This window comes from Triticum urartu, chromosome 5 (genome assembly GCF_003073215.2).
Source record: "Triticum urartu cultivar G1812 chromosome 5, Tu2.1, whole genome shotgun sequence".
NCBI lineage: Eukaryota > Viridiplantae > Streptophyta > Magnoliopsida > Poales > Poaceae > Triticum > Triticum urartu.
In genome coordinates, this window is record NC_053026.1 from 598,726,284 (window position 1) to 598,745,801 (window position 19,518).

Genomic DNA, 19,518 nt, shown 5'->3' on the forward strand with positions numbered 1-19,518 from the left:
TATCACAAAACTATTTGTTACCACTTATTTCAGTACTTGCAGAGAATACCTTGCTGAAAACCGCTTATCATTTCCTTCTGCTCCTCGTTGGGTTCGACACTCTTACTTATCGAAAGGACTACGATAGATCCCCTATACTTGTGGGTCATCAACAGGCCGCTAAACCTAGACAAATCTCGAGGAAAATGGAGCTTTGAGGTCGAGCTTCGAGAGGAGAAAGCTTAACTAGTGTGGCTCGGGCATTTCATCGAACACCTCATGTGCATAGGAGGTGAGCTAGAGCACCACAAAGCCCTCCCCTCGCCGGCCATAGAAAAACAGAGCACTAGAGTGCTCTGCTCGCGAGCGAGGGGTATATATAGGCACCTCATTGGTCCCTGTTCGTGGCATGAACCAGGACTAAAGGGAAGCCCGTGGTCCCGGTTCAAGCCACCAACCGGGACCAATGGTGGTGGGCCAGGAGGGAGGCCCATTGGTCTCGGTTTGTCCCACCAAACAGGACCAAAGGGGCCAGACGAACTGGGACCAATGCCCCCACGAGGCCCGGCAGGCCCCTGGCCTCACGAACCGGGACCAATGCCCCCATGGGTCCCGGTTCTGGACTTAACCGGGACTAATGGGCTGACCCGGCCTGAACCAAAGCCCGCTTTTCTACTAGTGTATTGACATGAGTGCCAGTGTTTTCATGAAAACTCGATTCATTTCTGTTTAGCCGAATTTCTGGCACTTGCTATGTCATCTTTTTAGCAAAGGTCATGTTGAATTTGTTCTTTCATAAATTTTTTATGCTTTATGACTCATAATTGCCACACCAAATTTTAGCAAAGGCAACAAATGGATTTCAGAGAATCATCTTCTATGGACCCCGCAACTAAGGTGAGAAGGAACCAACCAATGAACCTACCTCAAGAAGGGGAGAACTTGAAATAAGGAACCAGCCAATGAACCTACCGCCAATAGGGCACCAAAAGAAGATGTGGTGAACGTTTCAGCCAGTTCACATGTGTGGAGAATGTTTGTACCTGGACATCTCATGTCACCACAACACAAGTTGAGTGCACTAAGCATTGAAACTCAACTTCTACACAAATATGTAGTATGTTATAGACGGTCTTGGATTTGTCGACGGGTTCTCTGCTAATAAAATATATCTCGGGTTTGCGAGTGTGGTCAACAACAATATTTTCTGTGTGAAAGTAGTTAGGCCATGCTTAATGAGGTTTTGGTTGCTCTGGCATGATACAATTCTATTACTCCATAATGGAGAAGTTTCCTTCCTTGATCCGTATCTCATGCATTGTGCCAATGTCTTTGATAAAGGCCAGTGCGCCATCGCGACTTACCTCCACCAGATCATTCTTCAAAGTCCTCGGCCCAAGGTCAACTTTATCATGCCTTACTTTAAAACGTAAGTTCATTCCTTTATGTTTTCACATATACTTGACTACTTCAATGTCAATCTCATTCATGTTACATTGTTCATTTGTTTTGCACATCAATGAACACTGGATCGTCATCGCACTAATTTCCCGGGATGGCCGAGCTTATTTCTTTGATTCCAGGAGAGACCCTAACAGGATGTGGACTGATCTGAACAAAAGTCCTCAATGCTGCTCTTTCGATGTGTCATAAGTCTAACCATAAGAACATGTCATATCCGCACTATAAATTTCACACTAGTTTCTTTTGCCGGCAAAAACTGAAAGACAAAACCATGCACAAGTCTGGCTATACTATGCCATGGTCCTCATGGATGACTATGTGCGTGCAGAACCCTTTTGAGAAGTCATTCATGTTGTAGAGATGGTCTGAAGAGAATGAGAAGAAAGTTAAGCTGGCTCACTATTGGACAGAGTATGAGCGCCTTCAGAGGGTTCTCACAAATATAATCAATCGCTAGGTAGCGAGGGATGATGGGATGTTCTACTGCGGGCAGAGAGCCAAGAAGAACGGATGTTGAAAATGGAACAATCAAAATGCCGACAGATATTATCATAAAGGATATAGATATATGTGCTACTTTTGAAAAACTTGTCAAACTTTAAATTAGGTCATGACACAATGCTTATTACCTTGCACTACTCTATTAATTACCTTCTGATCTTTAGTTTATATGTACGTGTGTCATATGTTCTTATAATTAACTTGTGATCTCTAGTTTATGTGTACGTGTGTTATATGTTTCTATATTTACCTTGTGGTCTTTTCTATATATATATTTTGAATGTTATTGTGTGCTAAAAATAACAGATGGGACAGCGAGAAGAATTGTGGAAGGGGGTCTTTGCGGTTGACAAGGAGAAACACTATCTATGGACACGGGACAAGCATCGGGTAGAGCACCTTAGGGAGGCAATGTTAGCTTGGGTCAGAAGTGTTCCAACGGTTCAATATTCTCTCCCAATGATGGAGAAGATAGCAGAGAGGCGGTTCAATGACCTTGCGGTGTGCATCCTTACGGAGGCGACCCCGAATGAGAGGCTGAGGATCTGACCGTGTCAGAGTCCAATCACCATACCCACTCCGAGTGAGGTAGTTGAATGGGCTCTTTGAGAGCCCAGATATTCGATTCAAGAGCAAGCGGCCCATTGGTCCCCGTTTGTTCCATCCTCTAGTCATTCATGTAGTATGGGCAGCTTCTAGTAACAGTCTATGTGTTGAACATTGCCTAACACTCATTTCACTCCTAAACAACTCGTCAAACTCCTAATTATGTGTGAAGAGCGACATATGCTTGTTATTATAATGCAATTGTTATATTTTCTTTACTATTACTTTTAATTAATCTGACATCATGGTAATGTGATGCGTGTAGATGGATTAATGTTAAAACTAGAAATTTTATAACTCATGCAATCTGATGATCCGATCCAAGTGCAATATGCTACAATAGCATCATTTCGGAATGGATTAGTACCAGTGGCGGGCACAACATTCTGTGCAGGTTGTACAAAGCGCATGCCATTCCTAGATCAAATTTCTGTGATGGGCTCCCGCCATTGCTAGATCAAATTTCTGTGGCGGGCGGCCGCCATTGGTAATGAGCTACCACTGGCAGGTTGGCACCCGCCACTGACGACAAGTTAGCAGTGGCGGAAGGTCAGTGGTGGGCGCCCCGGAGAGCCTTGCCCGCCACTGATAAGCTTTTTCGCCCGCCACTGCTAGGCATTCCTGCAGTAGCAGTACCACATTTCCACAATTTAATTAAGCATTAAACAAATTCCAACATAATCAACATTGTACTGAATATAAAAATTTCTCATACACATTTCATACATTGCACATACACATTTAATACAATAATTGAACATACACATATCACATAGATGTTTAATACAATAGTTGAGCATACATATAACATGCACATTTTCAATACCTTTATCGATTTGCTACATTCAAAATATCTGCCATTTGCGATGTGGTTACCCTCAACAATGATGTTTTCCTAGAATGAGTTGTGGCTTCTCCATCATCAAGATTGGATGTCGTGCTTGCTGGAGGGACTTTACCTTGCCCTCGCCAATGTCTTTGCAAGAACCTGATTGAATTTCGACATTTTGAACATTAACCTCAAGGGAGTGCGTCTTCTTGTTTATGGTCACCACCTCTTCATTCCACCTCGCCCTTGTACTGCCTGGTTCATGATGGAGGAAGTCGTGCCCTCATCAATGTTTGATTCGGCCCTTCTTGTTCCTCTTACTAGGAAGATTCGTCTATCCAGCACACATATTCATTTTCCCTTTTCCATCTCCTCCGGTTGAGCCACATAAACAAATGCAACAAAAGTTTTTGTGAGTCATACCGTACTGACCTTAAAAGAATAGTGGACGGCCAAGATAGAGGTATACTCACACAAGAGCCTTCCAGTTTCTTTATCCACCGGCAATCCAATGACTTTCGTGATGCACATGCACAAGTAACCACGATGCCTACCCCAAGGCAGGTCATCCATATGCTATAGAACTCCCCCTCTATGCTGCTAGATCCCAAAAATCACCATCCTCTTCCAAACGGGCTTTGCCGACGGACATGTACTATGATGATGATGAGGAAAGACGATGGATCATGTCTTTAAGTGGAAAAAGCATAGACTCCCATTAAGGTAGTAACAAATATGATAAAACAAATCCATCATAAATAGAATACTCTAACGGGTACAAACCACTTCAACCAGCTCCCAGAACAACATCTTCACTCGCCGCAAAATAAATAAACTATTGATCCACTATATTAGTATAATTCATATAAAGGCAAAAAATGGCAAATATTACAATACATCCATAGGATATATGAAGGAACCCACATTTCTGAATGGTATGTGATATTTGTCTCATGCGGCTTCATCATATTTATGCGCAGCTTTTTTGAACAGTCAGCTAGGGGGGGGGGGGGATCCCCAACTGAATCATTACCCAATGTGGAGGAAAGGCAAGTTACTATAAGAAAACACTATTGTGTGTGCAGAGTTATTGGTGCCATGATATGGCTACCACCTTCAAGAGGGGGCTATACATCCATAGGTTCTCAATTGTTACATTTGCATCTGTGTCTCCTTGCGAAAGATATGCGCATTCCGTCAGTCCTATATTTTCCATAAGATGGAGAGGGCCTCTGACGGCCAAAGGTTAATGTCAAGACTGGCAAGCATGGAAGTGTCTCGAATGTGCTTCATGGTGGTGGGGCTCAGGAGGCCCAACCTGTGCCACACAACCGGGGCGATGAGGCATCCCAGGAAGAGGTAGTGAATGTCCTCCATGAGTGTGGTACACCAAGGGCACACCGCATTGGGGGCGATATGCGTGTGGAAGAGGTTGCTTTTGGTGTTGAGACACCCTTTGAAGAGTAGCAAAACAAAGAGCTAAAAAAGAAGCAACCTTCGTGAAGCAGGGCATATGCCTTCTTGGTGGAGAAGGAGGGTCCCTGGAGATCCTGTCATCATTGTCACCTAAAAAAGAAGCGAAGTCCTGCAACAAAAAATGCACAACATCTAACTCGATTGAGGCAACACTAGTAAGGCGGTTCTATATATAGGTTAGATAGTAATCCTCTCTGCATGGCCTGTGAGACTAGGGCAGTGGGGAGTGAGTGAGAAAACTATTCGGTAGATAGTACCTAAAGGCCGACTTAGAAAACAAGTATCAGTCCAAAAAAGTAGCTTGGTTATTATTTGTGAACCTAAAGGAGGTTTTCTAGAGAGTAGGTACTCCCTCCGTTTCTTTTTACTCCGCATATAAGATTTGGTCAAAGTCAAACTACACAAAGTTTGATGAAATATATATAAAAATATATAAACATATACAATACTAAAACTATATAGTATGAAAATTCATTTCATGGTGCATCTGATAATATTGATTTTATATTATGAATGTTTATATTTTTTAATATAAAGTTAGTCAAACTCTACAAAGATTGACTTTGACCAAACCTTATATGCGAACTAAAAAGAAACGGAGGGAGTAGGTGCGAGTTAACCACATTCAAATGAACGAGGGGTGCGAGGGTTTGTCAGCTAAATCAAGGGAGTATGTACAATGGTAGCATTGAGGCCAAAGAAGCTCCGAACTTGAACTATTATGTACACAAACCTCATAAGTAAACAACTATACGAAATAAGAAGGTTTTTGACCCCTATACCACCATTTTTTTCGTTTGTGAACAATTTTCCAATGAATAAGACACTTGGCCCCCATGCAAGTTTCCTCCTAAAAGAAATCTCTGCGAATTGTGTCAACTACTTCAGAAAATTTCCAAAGCTTGGAAGAAGGGAAGCATATTGTGCTTTATAGAGTGTCAATACTTCCGGTGGAAAGCCGAGCCAGAACCATCTGGACCATGGCTAGCAAGACTACTCATTTGTAGGAAAGCCTCATGAATTTCCTTGTCGGTGAAGGGTGCCTCGAGGATTGAGAGTTGGGGTAAGTGGGTGACACATAAGTCAGTGAGGGAAAAATATCGACACATTATGTTTAGGGATGCCAATTAGAACACGATAAAATACTTTGAGAAGGTGAGCTTTCTGGACATAGGAGAAGTATTACTCCTCCATTGCTTCGAGAACTACAATTTTAATATGCCAAAAACATTGGGAGGCAGCAACAAGGAAATACTCAGAGTTCGCACTACAATTAATGGCAACACGGATCTTTCATACTTTCAAGTAAAAATTCGTGTAGATTAGAAATGTGATGGTCACGTAGTCTATTGCCCATGAAAATGGACAATTTCAGGTTCATCTTTCATTTGTAAAAATTGGCGTTAGTGAGAGAGAGAGAGAGAGAGAGAGAGAGAGAGAGAGAGAGAGAGCGCCATGGGCACCTCAGTGAAAACTAGAATATCGGGCAGATACTTGAACTCTTCACATTCCACAATTCATACTTGCTAGGATAATAGTTGTGTGTGTGTGTGTGCGTGCGCTCGTGCGAGAGAGAGAGAGAGAGAGAGAGAGAGAGAGAGAGAGAGAGAGGGGGGGGGGGGGGGGTCATGCAAATCTAAATGTGGTCATGCAATCAACTAATATTACATAGATTATGAGGGAGCACTAGCACGTATTCATGGACTAGCTAGACTAAAGATAAATATAATATCCGATCAGCCTAGGACATAGTATTGTAGTAGCTAGATACAGATATCATGGTATCGAAACAACTACTACATAGTATTTATGCTGACATTTAAGGGAGCCGGTCGATGCCATATCCAAAATCTGTGACCTAAATCCTATCTTTTAGATGGATAGTGTTAAGAAAAGTAGCATTTTTTTTGATTAATCTTATCTAGAAATAGATCACAAACATGACTTGGGCAGCATTAATCACATAATGATTTCTAACCAGGTACGCATGTACTAATCATATAGTAGGAACATTTACGTACGTAGCTAGTATTGCTAGAACATAAATAAATAGAAGCGGGATAAATGAGTTATACCCTCCAGTCGGCCAAGCGTTGGCCGCAACGGCGGCAGTGGCAGCCTCTTCGACAGCCTTGTCCTCGGTAGCCTTCTTGTCGGTTTAGGATTGCTGGCTCATGGTGATGGTAGAGGCGACGACGACATGGACGAAGTAGTGGACATAGATGAACGGTGGCGAGTTAGTCGCGTAGGATACCCTCCCCCAAAACTTAATCTTGTTGGGTTTCGTAGTAATTTCAAAAAAATTTCTACGCACACGCAAGATCATGGTGATGCATAGCAACAAGAGGGGGAGTATGATCTACATACCTAGTAGATCGACAACGGAAGCGTTTGGTTGATGTAGTCGTACGTCTTCACGATCTGACCGATCAAGCACCGAAACTACGGCACCTCCGAGTTCTAGCACACGTTCAGCTCGATGACGATCCCCGGACTCCGATCCAGCAAAGTGTCGGGGAAGAGTTCCGTCAGCACGACGGCGTGGTGACGATCTTGACGTGCTACTACTGCAGGGCTTCGCCTAAGCACCGCTACAATATAATCGAGGACTATGGTGGCTGGGGGCGCCGCACACGGCTAAGGAATAGATCACGTGGATCAACTTGTGTGTTCTAGGGTGCCTCTGCCTCAGTATATAAAGGACCAAAGGGGGGAGGCTGGCCGGCCACATAGGGCGCGCCAGGAGAGTCCTACTCCCTCTGGGAGTAGGATTCCCCCCCCCCCCCCCCCACCCCAATCCTAGTTGGAATAGGACTTGTGGAGGGGGGAAAAGAGAGAGAGGGGCCGGCCCCCTCTCCTTGTCCAATTCGGACCAAGGGAGGGGAGGGGCGCGCGGCCCATGTAGGGCTGCCTCTTCTCTTTTCCACTAAGGCCCATCATGGCCCATTTAGCTCCCGGGGGGTTCCGGTAACCTCCCGGTACTCCAGTAAAATCCCGATTTCACCCGGAACACTTCTGATATCCAAACATAGGCTTCCAATATATCAATCTTTATGTCTCGACCATTTCGAGACTCCTCTTCATGTCCGTGATCACATCCGGGACTCTAAACAACCTTCGGTACATCAAAATGCATAAACTCATAATATAACTGTCATCGTAACCTTAAGCGTGCGGACCCTACGGGTTCGAGAACAATGTAGACATGACCGAGACACATCTCCGGTCAATAACCAATAGCGGGACCTGGATGCCCATATTGGCTCCTACATATTCTACGAAGATCTTTATCGGTCAGACCGCATAACAACATACGTCGTTCCCTTTGTCATCGGTATGTTACTTGCCTGAGATTCGATTGTCGGTATTCCAATACCTAGTTCAATCTCGTTGCCGGCAAGTCTCTTTACTCGTTCTGTAATACATCATCCCGCAACTAACTCATTAGTTGCAATGCTTGCAAGGCTTTAAGTGATGTGCATTACCGAGAGGGTCCAGAGATACCTCTCCGACAATCGGAGTGACAAAACCTAATCTCGAAATACGTCAACCCAACATGTACCTTTGGAGACACCTGTAGTACTCCTTTATAATCACCCAGTTACGTTGTGACGTTTGGCAGTACCCAAAGTGTTCCTCCGGTAAACGGGAGTTGCATAGTCTAATAGTTATAGGAACATGTATAAGTCATGAAGAAAGCAATAGCAACATACTAAACGATCGGGTGCTAAGCTAATGGAATGGGTCATGTCAATCAAATCATTCTCTTAATGATGTGATCCCGTTAATCAAATAACAAACCATTGTTCATGGTCAGGAAACATAACCATCTTTGATTAACGAGCTAGTCAAGTAGAGGCATACTAGTGACACTTTGTTTGTCTATGTATTCACACATGTATTATGTTTCCGGTTAATACAATTCTAGCATGAATAATAAACATTTATCATGATTATAAGGAAATAAATAATAACTTTATTATTGCCTCTAGGGCATATTTCCTTCAAATCTGTCCTCTCACGTACATGATCTTGAGAGGCAGGGTTCGGAGGCCTTCTCTCCCATCAACCGATTACACGGTGGATGTGATGGGATCACCGGTGGCAGCAGCAAGGAATGGAACGACGGTGGGCAGTGTGCGCGGAGGCAGAGCAGATGTGATCTGTTCATCATGGCGCCTCCAATATATAGGTGCGGCCGGGTGGAGAAACGTGCGCCGGACCCATGTTCCAGTCGGTAATAGCCCACTATCTGACGTTTTAGATCATGGCTCGTCTTAGATGGTTGCAGTCTTCGGGCATAAGCCTAGGTTTGGAGTTGAATCGGCGCGATGGCAACGTTCTGAACGTCGCTACTTTGTTGGGTGCACCGCGCTTGATGACACGGTCTTGAGGTTCCATGTGGCGCTACTTCAGGTGCTCGTCGTTGTCCATGGTGATCTTCAGTGGCGCAATGTACGTCATCGCCAGTGAGTCCAAGACGGTGGCTTTAGTGAACTGACGGAGTTCCGCCATCTACTTGCCACCTCCTTTTTCGCATCAAGGGTGGATGGTGCATCAACAAGGGAAGTTCAGTCGGAGTTGGTGTGGTCTTCGGAGGTGACCAGCGTTGATTGAGACACGGCGATGTTGCTCAATTTTGGACAAGCTCTTTTTTTTGCTTTGTAGTTGTTTTGTTGGAGGTGGTGTTGTCTTTCAGCCGGAGCTCGTGTTGTCTACGCTCGTTGTTTGCAACAAGTTGTAGTCTTCTTGTACTTGAGATTCTTCCTTCTATAAAAATATGGTACGCATTCGCGTACTCCCGACAAAAAAGATCATGGCTCGTCTGTTAAGCACTCTCCATTGCTGACCAGCAAAAGTTAAGCGCAAGCTCTGTTCCCAACCAGAGCGTAAGCACTCGATGTCCAACTCTTTCTCCGAATCCCGGATGGTACTAAAGTTCCGCTACTTCCCTTGTCATGTCACCTACATGTGCCCTTAGTGATGTTTCGGAAATTTTTGGATGGGCCTAAATCCCACCCCATATTTCAATAGATAGCTGTTGTAATATGCAGATCGTTAGCAGACCAAATAAAATTGTAATGTTTTTTTGCGGGAGAAAGATAATTATAATTTTGATCAGCCTAGGAGATGTTTAGTAGCAAGATACACGTACAAGGGTATCAAAACAACTGCTACATATTTCTGGCCACATATAAGTTCCATACCACAAATTTAACATATTTGTTTTATGTCACAATACATTGCAAATAAATACTTTAATCCAAAATGTTTAAAGTTCACTTCTTGCAGGTATAATGTCCCAGGAATATTAGGGACCATAGGTAAGGAAAATCGTCAAGGATAACACAGATCCAATTCAGTAAATAGGAGAAATTGTTATGGGCATAGAAGAAGAACTATATTTTATTTGACAAGTTCAATTGACGCTCAAGCAATCATATGTCCATTATATCAAATCACCTTAGAAGCCATTTGGTCCCTAAAAATAAATAAGTATCTTGTCAGTATCAACAAAACTGTATAAATCCTAAGATAGTAAGCATGGTGAAGACTATCGTTTGTATTCACACTCCTTAATCCAACCGGTTAAATATATTTCGACAATCCAAAATTATATACATCATTGGGGGAAAGAAACACTCTGCGATCAAGAAATAATGATTGAAGTGCACTTGCGCCCAGATACTCTGCAATAAAGCTAACCTATAACTCAACTTATTGAGAGGTACCCCTACGAAATATTGTAGCAAGTGACCCTTCATTAAAATAAAAATGACAACTACATCAACTTATTTCAAGATTAGGTCATAGGAAAAATTCAAATTACAAAAAAGGTTGCATATGATACAATCAGTCATCACCTCTTTATTGAACCAAAACTAGTCAGCACCGTGACCGTTACTTTCACCTAGAGCACCGATTTCTCCATCTACAAGAAATATAAGAATACCAAATTAAGGATGGAAGCATCTGGAAAACAAGGAAGAAATACACATACATAATACTTATCCAAACAAGTGTACAAATTCTTTGCATGACATGATGTACTGTAGCACAATATCACCGTCAATATAAATGAAAAAAAGATGTGTAAAGATAAGACAACCTATACTGATAGGTAACAGTAGCTCATTAGTGTCTATACCATCTGAAATCTATAACAAAGCTTGATTTATAAGGTCAAAGCTCCCACCACTAGTTTGTTTAATTAACATACGATTTAAGTCGATTAAGTTACCTAGCCATTACTAGCTCTGCAGTTAATCCTATCACAGACTGCATAGCAGTTCAACAAACCCCCTACGATAACTTGTAGTAACATCTTTGAGCTCATCATAAGGAATAACACACATGAGATGCATGCTGACCTGATTTTATATCGTTGTACTGTTGGTCCTGTTGTACATCATGAAAAACTGCTTTTCCAGCTGCATGAATAAACATGAAGATACAAGGCCCAATAAAATATCAGTAGATATACTTGACGAGGATTATATATAAATGTTGTGATGGTGAAATATATAGTTGAAGGAGTTGAACTGAAAGAGACAAATGTGTATACATGCATCATATACACACACATGAGTATACATGTACACTTGTAGGTACACATAAACTGAGGAGGTCCTACGGTGAATGTTTATTTCAAACCCTAACAATCATTTTCACCATATCTATAAACTTCTAATTAAGCCTTGGATGATTTATGTGACATTTTGGAATCGATTTCCAAATGTATAAAGAAACCACAGTTTTCTCTAATTTTAAACGGTGTTTCTTCAGAGCAGCACACAAGAATAAGATGTGTGTTTCTCCAATGTATTGAAATTGGCATATGTGTTTCATATCTTTTCTAGATTCGTATATAGCATATGTATATAATTTGAATACATTATATGGTCACATATTTCTTTCTCTAAACTATATCTATGGAACTATGTCACCAATGATAAAATCATCTCATGTTTACAAAAAAATATTTAATACAAGAAGATATATGTACAGTCGAGAGTTAAGAGTACACATTAGTTATTACTTTTAGTTACCAGTTACTCCCTCAGAATAATTATCTTTGTCCATGATCGCATCATTTACACAAACCAAGTATTCATACACAGTATAAGAATTTGTTTTGTACAAGATAACCTTAAATAACAGACTACCACAAGCAATTTAGTGAGTGGAACAAGTTGTTGGGATATAAATCGCAGTAGCTACACTCATGATTCTCGATGGATAGATGTATCAAAGATAAGTTTTGGAGGCCAATACAAACATAGTGAGTGGAACAAGTTTAAATCATGTAGCAATGTTGCAACGTTCGCAAATTTGTAATTATAATTGCGAGTATGACCCCAGTACATCTTTTTGCGACAATCATAACAATGTTCGGCCTTTCACTGCTTTCAGATAAAATCACTTATACCCGGATTTGACACTTTCAGATAATTAAAATTACATAGAAGCACTATGCTTAAATTTCTAGTAGACATATATATGTCATGCTGCGAAAGTCCATACTGTTAATCAATACTATTAATTTATGGCCCCGCAAATGGAAGACTTGCTAATCAATACTATTAATTAATTCATGGCCCCGCAAAAAGATACTATTAATTTATGGAGATATATGGTGAGATATGAGAAACTTTGCATATAGCTATTAATTTCGTACCTGCAGTATAGAAGGTGGAGTAGGGATAAACACCCGAGAAAGACTGATCCGCTTGAAGAACTCGCTTATGCTGCCCAGACTCTGAGTTCACCATGAAAATACCCATCTCCGTCTGCAAGAAAATGGTGCCCCCTTCCTCTGAGACCCCGATCATCCGCGGCTCAGTCCAGTCATCTGCCAGTTCATCTTCCTCCTCATCACCGTACCCCATCTCAAAAGGTAGAAGCCCAATGCCACCATTCTCAGCAGGACCAGCGGACAGGAAATTGTCCAGTCTAGCTACGATACGCCGAATCCAGCCTTCAACGCCATTCACCCTGGAAAGTAACACCACACAGTTCTCAATCACGCCGGCGATGCCGACCCGCGCGTCCTCCATGGTCGGCGGCGCGAGAACAAAGTGGTCGCCGCGTAATTCATCTGGTATATGTGTGAGTTGTAGAGTTCGTGTGTCGAGGTGGAATTCTAGGAGTAGGTCTTGCACTGTATTGCCCTCCCCAGCTGCCATCGTCATCCAGCTCACGGCCACGGCGGCACTTTGCCAACCACGGCGCTCGGCTTCGGATCGAAGTAGCATTTGACGCCCATGGTCGCCGCCGGGCCAAGGTGCTGACGAGAGCCATGGGCGGGTGCCAGCCGCCGGGTGGATAGTCCTTGCTATATGCAAAGACGACGCGGAACGGCGATGAGTGGCAGTCCTCGCCCTTAGCATGGTTGGCGTCGCAGATCAGCGCCGCGCCGCAGCTCTGCCCGGGGAGAAGGCCAGGCGCCGGCGGGATGGAGTGCTCCTCCCCGGTCAGAGGATCTCGGACAAGTAGGAGGGCGCGGTCGCCGTCTCTGCCGCCGAGGAGCAGACGACCATGCGTGCAACCGTAGACTTGGAAGTTGGAACCCGTGGGGCGCGGGGGGGCAACGGCGGGGTAGGAGGCGTGGTCGGGGTGAATTGTAGAACTCCGTAGAAGGGGTCGGAGTAGAAGCCGATGAGTGGTGGTATGCCGTGGTGTGCCGCACGGAAGGAGCAGAGGAAGTTCTCCTCGTCATGGACGACGCGCCGCCAGGCATTGTAGGACGAGGAGACGACAGCGAGGGCGCTGAGATCCGACGGGAGGCGGTGGAAGATATTTCGGAGCATATCGTCCGGAAGCTGATGGGGTGGTGGCGGCCGGTTAGGCTGGTCGCCATCGGGGTGCTGGTCATTCTCCATGGCCGACGGGAGGAGGGGAGGGCTTCAGGCTAGCGAGAGGAGGGAAGGCTAGCGAGAGGAGGGGAGGAATTGAGTTCTTTCTTCAGGGTAGAAGGAATGGCGATCTCGGTGAGAATGAAACGGCTGAAACGCGAGTTTCGACTTTGAGTCGAGTGGGGAAGGGATCCTTGGCGAGGAGATGGAGAGGACAGAGGGCGGGTGGTGTACTGGTATCCACGGCGTGTTGCTGGGGTATATATGTAGGCGATGTGCTCGATGGAATACGCGCGTGGGCCCCTCGCCAGGCTAAAGCGCTTGATTACCAGTTACTCTCGTCTTCGCGAATATATCCCGTTGGTTTCCTGCCTCTATCTGACGTCGCACCGCTCGCTAAGCAATCCTTTTTTTTTGCACGACGTCATCCGTTTTAGTATTTTATGTTCCGTGTGAGCAATTTTGCTTTTTTTCTCTAAAATGATTAATTGTGTTGGTCATCCAAACCATTGTTTAATTGCAACCCCTCAAAATGACCAGCAATCGTGTGTGTGCATTAATGCATGTTAATATTAGGCAGTATCTATTGCATTGCACATTAATTGTGTTGTTCATCCAATGCGATATGTGGCTTAATTGCAACCCTCGAAATTGAATTGTAATCGTGTATGTGCATATGTGCATTAATGCACATTAATATTAGGCATTATATATTGCATTGCACATAATTGTTTGCCTGCAATGCATTTTAATATGATGTAATATATATTGCATTGCACATTAATTGTGCGCCTGCAATGCATTTTAATATTATGTAATATATATTGCATTGCACATTAATTGTGTGCCTGCAATGCATGTTAATATTAGACAATAGATAAATTATGTTGCACACTAGTATCTCATAGGATATTGATTGCATGTTGATATTAGGCAGGATATAATTAATTGGTTGGTGCTAGTATGGATATTGGGTATGCTAATAATGATATTAATTAGGGGAGGATTATGTGAGGGAGGTCGTGACTACGGATTGGAGACCCCCTCTCACTCCTCCGCCAAGGCGTCGGAGCTCCTCGTGTGGGGCCCCTTCTTCTCCAAGAAATTAACTTACATAAAGTTTGGTTCCAGCCAACTTACAAATAGCCCCTACAAAAAAGTACAGGACAACAATGAGAGAAGTATCAGAAGTGAGAAGAAGAGATCTACTATGGTTCATTTATTCAGTTGTTCTTGGTGGGAAATGTATCGACATGTCAACTGCAACATGCCACATGAGCATGTCAAACTTTGCCTATGCAGTTAGGATCGAACATGCACAACATACCAAACTTTATTTCCAAAATATGCACTTTTGAAGTTTTAGGACTAACTTGACACCCCTCAAAGAGTTATGACGTATGAGACCTCAGATGCATTTCACTCTTCTTTTTCAATAAATGAAATATGGTAAAATTCCGCAAGGGAGGCTGAATCTAGAGTTGGTGAAACATCAAAGTAAAAAGTTCCAATCTCCAAAGTGGTTTGACATAATGACTTTTTCTAGTGTCAACAACAGAATAAATTCATCAAAAAATGTAATTTCAGAACGAAATACAAAACCATGTGGATGAATGGTTTTTCTTACATCATTTGATCCAAGTCTATTGCATCTCATACGTACAAACTCTCTAGTTCAATGTCGCGGAGGGTATCATGCTAAAAACAGGACCATAATAGTAGTTGGGGAAGTAAATAGAAAATTAGATACAACTATGATCAAAATGTGCTACCAAGTTGACCCATTGATACACCCGCAAAAGAAAAAGTTGACCCTTTGATACATCTCATACTATTATAATTTTCGATTGTTTCATGCTATCATAAGATAACTTTTTATACTTTCTATACTAATTTATATTATTATTCCGGACAAACCTATATATCCAGTGCCCTTGTTATTTTCTGCATGTTTTTGACATTTCAGAAAATCAATATCTATGGAGGTAAAAAACTTAGGATTTAATAAGTTTTTTCGGGGTATGAAGGTTCCAGAAAGAAGTAGAGGCAGACGAGAGGACCCATAAGAAATCCACATGGGCATGGGTCGTGGCTAGGGCCTTGCCCGCTCCCCAAGGCCGTGTGGGGCCTCTGTGCACTGCCTTAAACTCATTCTTCCACCTATAAATTTCATATATTATGAGACCATTGAAGGAAATATGCCCTAGAGGCAATAATAAAGTTATTATTTATTTCCTTATATCATGATAAATGTTTATTATTCATGCTAGAATTGTATTAACCGGAAACATAATACATGTGTGAATACATAGACAAAACAGAATGTCACTAGTATGCCTCTACTTGACTAGCTCGTTGATCAAAGATGGTTATGTTTCCTAACCATAGACATGAGTTGTCATTTGATTAACGGGATCACATCATTAGGAGAATGATGTGATTGACTTGACCCATTCCGTTAGCTTAGCACTTGATCGTTTAGTTTGTTGCTATTGCTTTCTTAATAACTTATACATGTTCCTATGACTATGAGATTATGCAACTCCCGTTTACCGGAGGAATACTTTGTGTGCTACCAAACGTCACAACGTAACTGGGTGATTATAAAGGTGCTCTACAGGTGTCTCCGAAGGTACTTGTTGGGTTGGCGTATTTCGACATTAGGATTTGTCACTCCGATTGTCGGAGAGGTATCTCTGGGCCCTCTCGGTAATGCACATCACTCAAGCCTTGCAAGCATTGCAACTAATAAGTTAGTTGCGGGATGATGTATTATGGAACGAGGAAAGAGACTTGTCGGTAATGAGATTGAACTAGGTATTGAGATACCGACGATTGAATCTCGGGCAAGTAACATACCGATGACAAAGGGAACAACGTATGTTGTTATGCGGTCTGACCAATAAAGATTTCATAGAATATGTAGGAGCCAATATGAGCATCCAGGTTCCGCTATTGGTTATTGACCGGAGACATGTCTCGGTCATGTCTACATTGTTCTCGAACCCGTAGGGTCCGCACGCTTAAAGTTCGGTGACGATCGTAATTAGGGTTTTTGTGTTTTGATGTACCGAAGGTTGTTCAGAATCCCGGATGTGATTATGGAAATGACGAGGAGTCTCAAATGGTCGAGACATAAAGATTGATATATTGGAAGCCTATATTTGGATATCGGAAATGTTCCGGGTGAAATCGGGATTTTACCGGAGTACCGGGGGGTTACTGGACCCCCCGGGGGGGTGTAGGATCTAGAAGTAGATGTGTCTAGAGGGGGGTGATTAGACACCTAGTGCTAAAGTTGCAATTTTTAGGCCTTTTTGGTTTGAGTGGAGTTTTAGGCACAATTTCAACATACACAATACATATCAAGCAAGCATGCAAAGAGTATATGAGCAGCGGAATGTAAAGCATGCAACTTGCAAGAATGTAAGGGGAAGGGTTTGGAGAATTCAAACGCAATTGGAGACACGGATGTTTTTCCCGTGGTTCGGAGGGTAAGGGTTGCGTGAGTCCACGGAGGGCTCCACCCACGAAGGGTAATGGTTGCGCGAGTCCACGGAGGGCTCCACCCACGAAGGGTCCACGAAGAAGCAACCACCCACGAAGGGTCCATGAAGAAGCAACCTTGTCTATCCCACCATGGCCATCGCCCACGAAGGACTTGCCTCACTAGCGGTAGATCTTCACGAAGTAGGCGATCTCCTTGCCCTTACAAACTCCTTGGTTCAACTCCACAATCTTGTCGGAGGCTCCCAAGTAACACCTAGCCAATCTAGGAGACACCACTCTCCAAGAAGTAACAAATGGTGTGTAGGTAATGAACTCCTTGCTCTTGTGCTTCAAATGATAGTCTCCCCAACACTCAACTCTCTCTCATGGGATTTTGATCTGGTGGAAAGAAGGTTTGAGTGGAAAGCAACTTGGGGAAAGCTAGAGATCAAGATTCATATGGTAGGAATGGAATATCTTGGCCTCAACACATGAGTAGGTAGTTCTCTCTCAGAAATAGGATGCTGGAAGTGTAGGCTTAGTCTGATGGCTCTCTCTTCGAATGAAGAGGAGGTGGAGGGGTATATATAGCCTCCACACAAAATCCAACCGTTACACACGATTTACCAATCTCGGTGGGACCAAATCAACAAACTCGGTCAGACCAAAATAGGAAACCTAGTGACCGTTAGAGATTTTCGATGGGACCGACTGGATCAACTCGGTGGGACCAATGTGCTAGGGTTAGGGTAAATCCAAAACTCGGTTTGACCGATTACTCAAACTCGGTGGGACCGATTTGGGTAATAAGTGAAACAGAGAGTTGGCCAAGCAAACTCGGTGGGGCCGATTGCATATCTCGGTGGGACCAAAAATATTGCAATAGGTAACAGAGAGTTTGCAAGCCCATCTCGGTGAGACCGAGATCCCATCGGTGAGACCGAACTGATTAGGGTTTCTGGCAGTGGCTATGACAGGTGAAACTCGGTGGCGCCGGATAGGAACAATCGATAGGTCCGAGTTTGGCTTTGTGTTTAGGTCATGTGTGGAAGTGGGAAAGTAGCTGAGGATTTTGGAGCATATCATTAAGCACATGAAGCAAGAGGCTCATTAAGCAACACCTCATCCCTCCTTGATAGTATTGGCTTTTCCTATGGACTCAATGTGATCTTGGATCACTAAAATGTAAAATGAAGAGTCTTGAGCTTGAAGCTTTAGCCAATCCTTTGTCCTTAGCATCTTGAAGGAGTTCCCACAATCTTTAGTCCATGCCACTCCATTGTTGAACTTATCTGAAACATGCTAGATAGAAATGTTAGTCCAACAAGAGATATGTTGTCATCAATTATCAAAACCACCTAGGGAGCACTTGTGCTTTAGATCTCCCCCCTTTTGGTAATTGATGGCAACATACATCAAAGCTTTAGAGAAAGATATAAAGAACAACAAGTAAAGCTTTGGAAGGACATGTAACAAGCATAGGCTCCCCCTACATGTATGCACTCATGTAAATATGAAATATAGAGGCATGTGAGAGCATAACCATGAAAGAGTAGGCAATGTGTTACATGTATCTTGGCCATATGCATCAGAGCAAAAGATTATCAAGGAAAATACCTTCATGCTCATGAGTCCTTCTTGCAAACAGTATGTACATAAGCAAGAACTCCTCATACTCATGATTTTGATGCATATACTTACCTTGTGGTCTTGAGTTGGCTTAGGATGGAATGAACCTGCACAAACAAAGTTAGATAACACAGTTACATCCACTAGCCAGAGCAAACAAAAGAAACCACAAGAATACCAAGACTGGGATGACATGTAGAGAGTGAGTACAAGGTACCACATTGGATTCAACATGTCCCCAAGAATAAAGATATGCAATGAATTTGACTGATTTCTTTCCCTTAGGTGTCTTGCTCCCCCAGAATCTTACATGGGATATTGGGAGAAGATAAGGAACAGCAAATCAGAGCTGAAAGATACAAATGAACATGTCTTTCCCCCTAAAAAGACATGTGACATCTCTCCTCTTGAACATCAAGCATCAAGCATCTGGGACATCTGGGATCCTTGAGTATTCTCTCCCCCTGGAAGTCTCTCTCTCCCCCTTAATACTTTCTCTCTTGTAGGTTTGGTCCTTGAGACTTTTTCTCTCCCTTGGTGTGATCTCTCTCTCCTACAAGCTTTGATGTGATCTCTCTCTCCCCCTTTGACATCAATTTCCAAGAAGGGCTTTCTGGAATCTGTCGTATAGGTTTGGTCCTTGAGACTCAGCACAAAGCAATGGATAAAACTGTGATGCTTGTAGAGGAC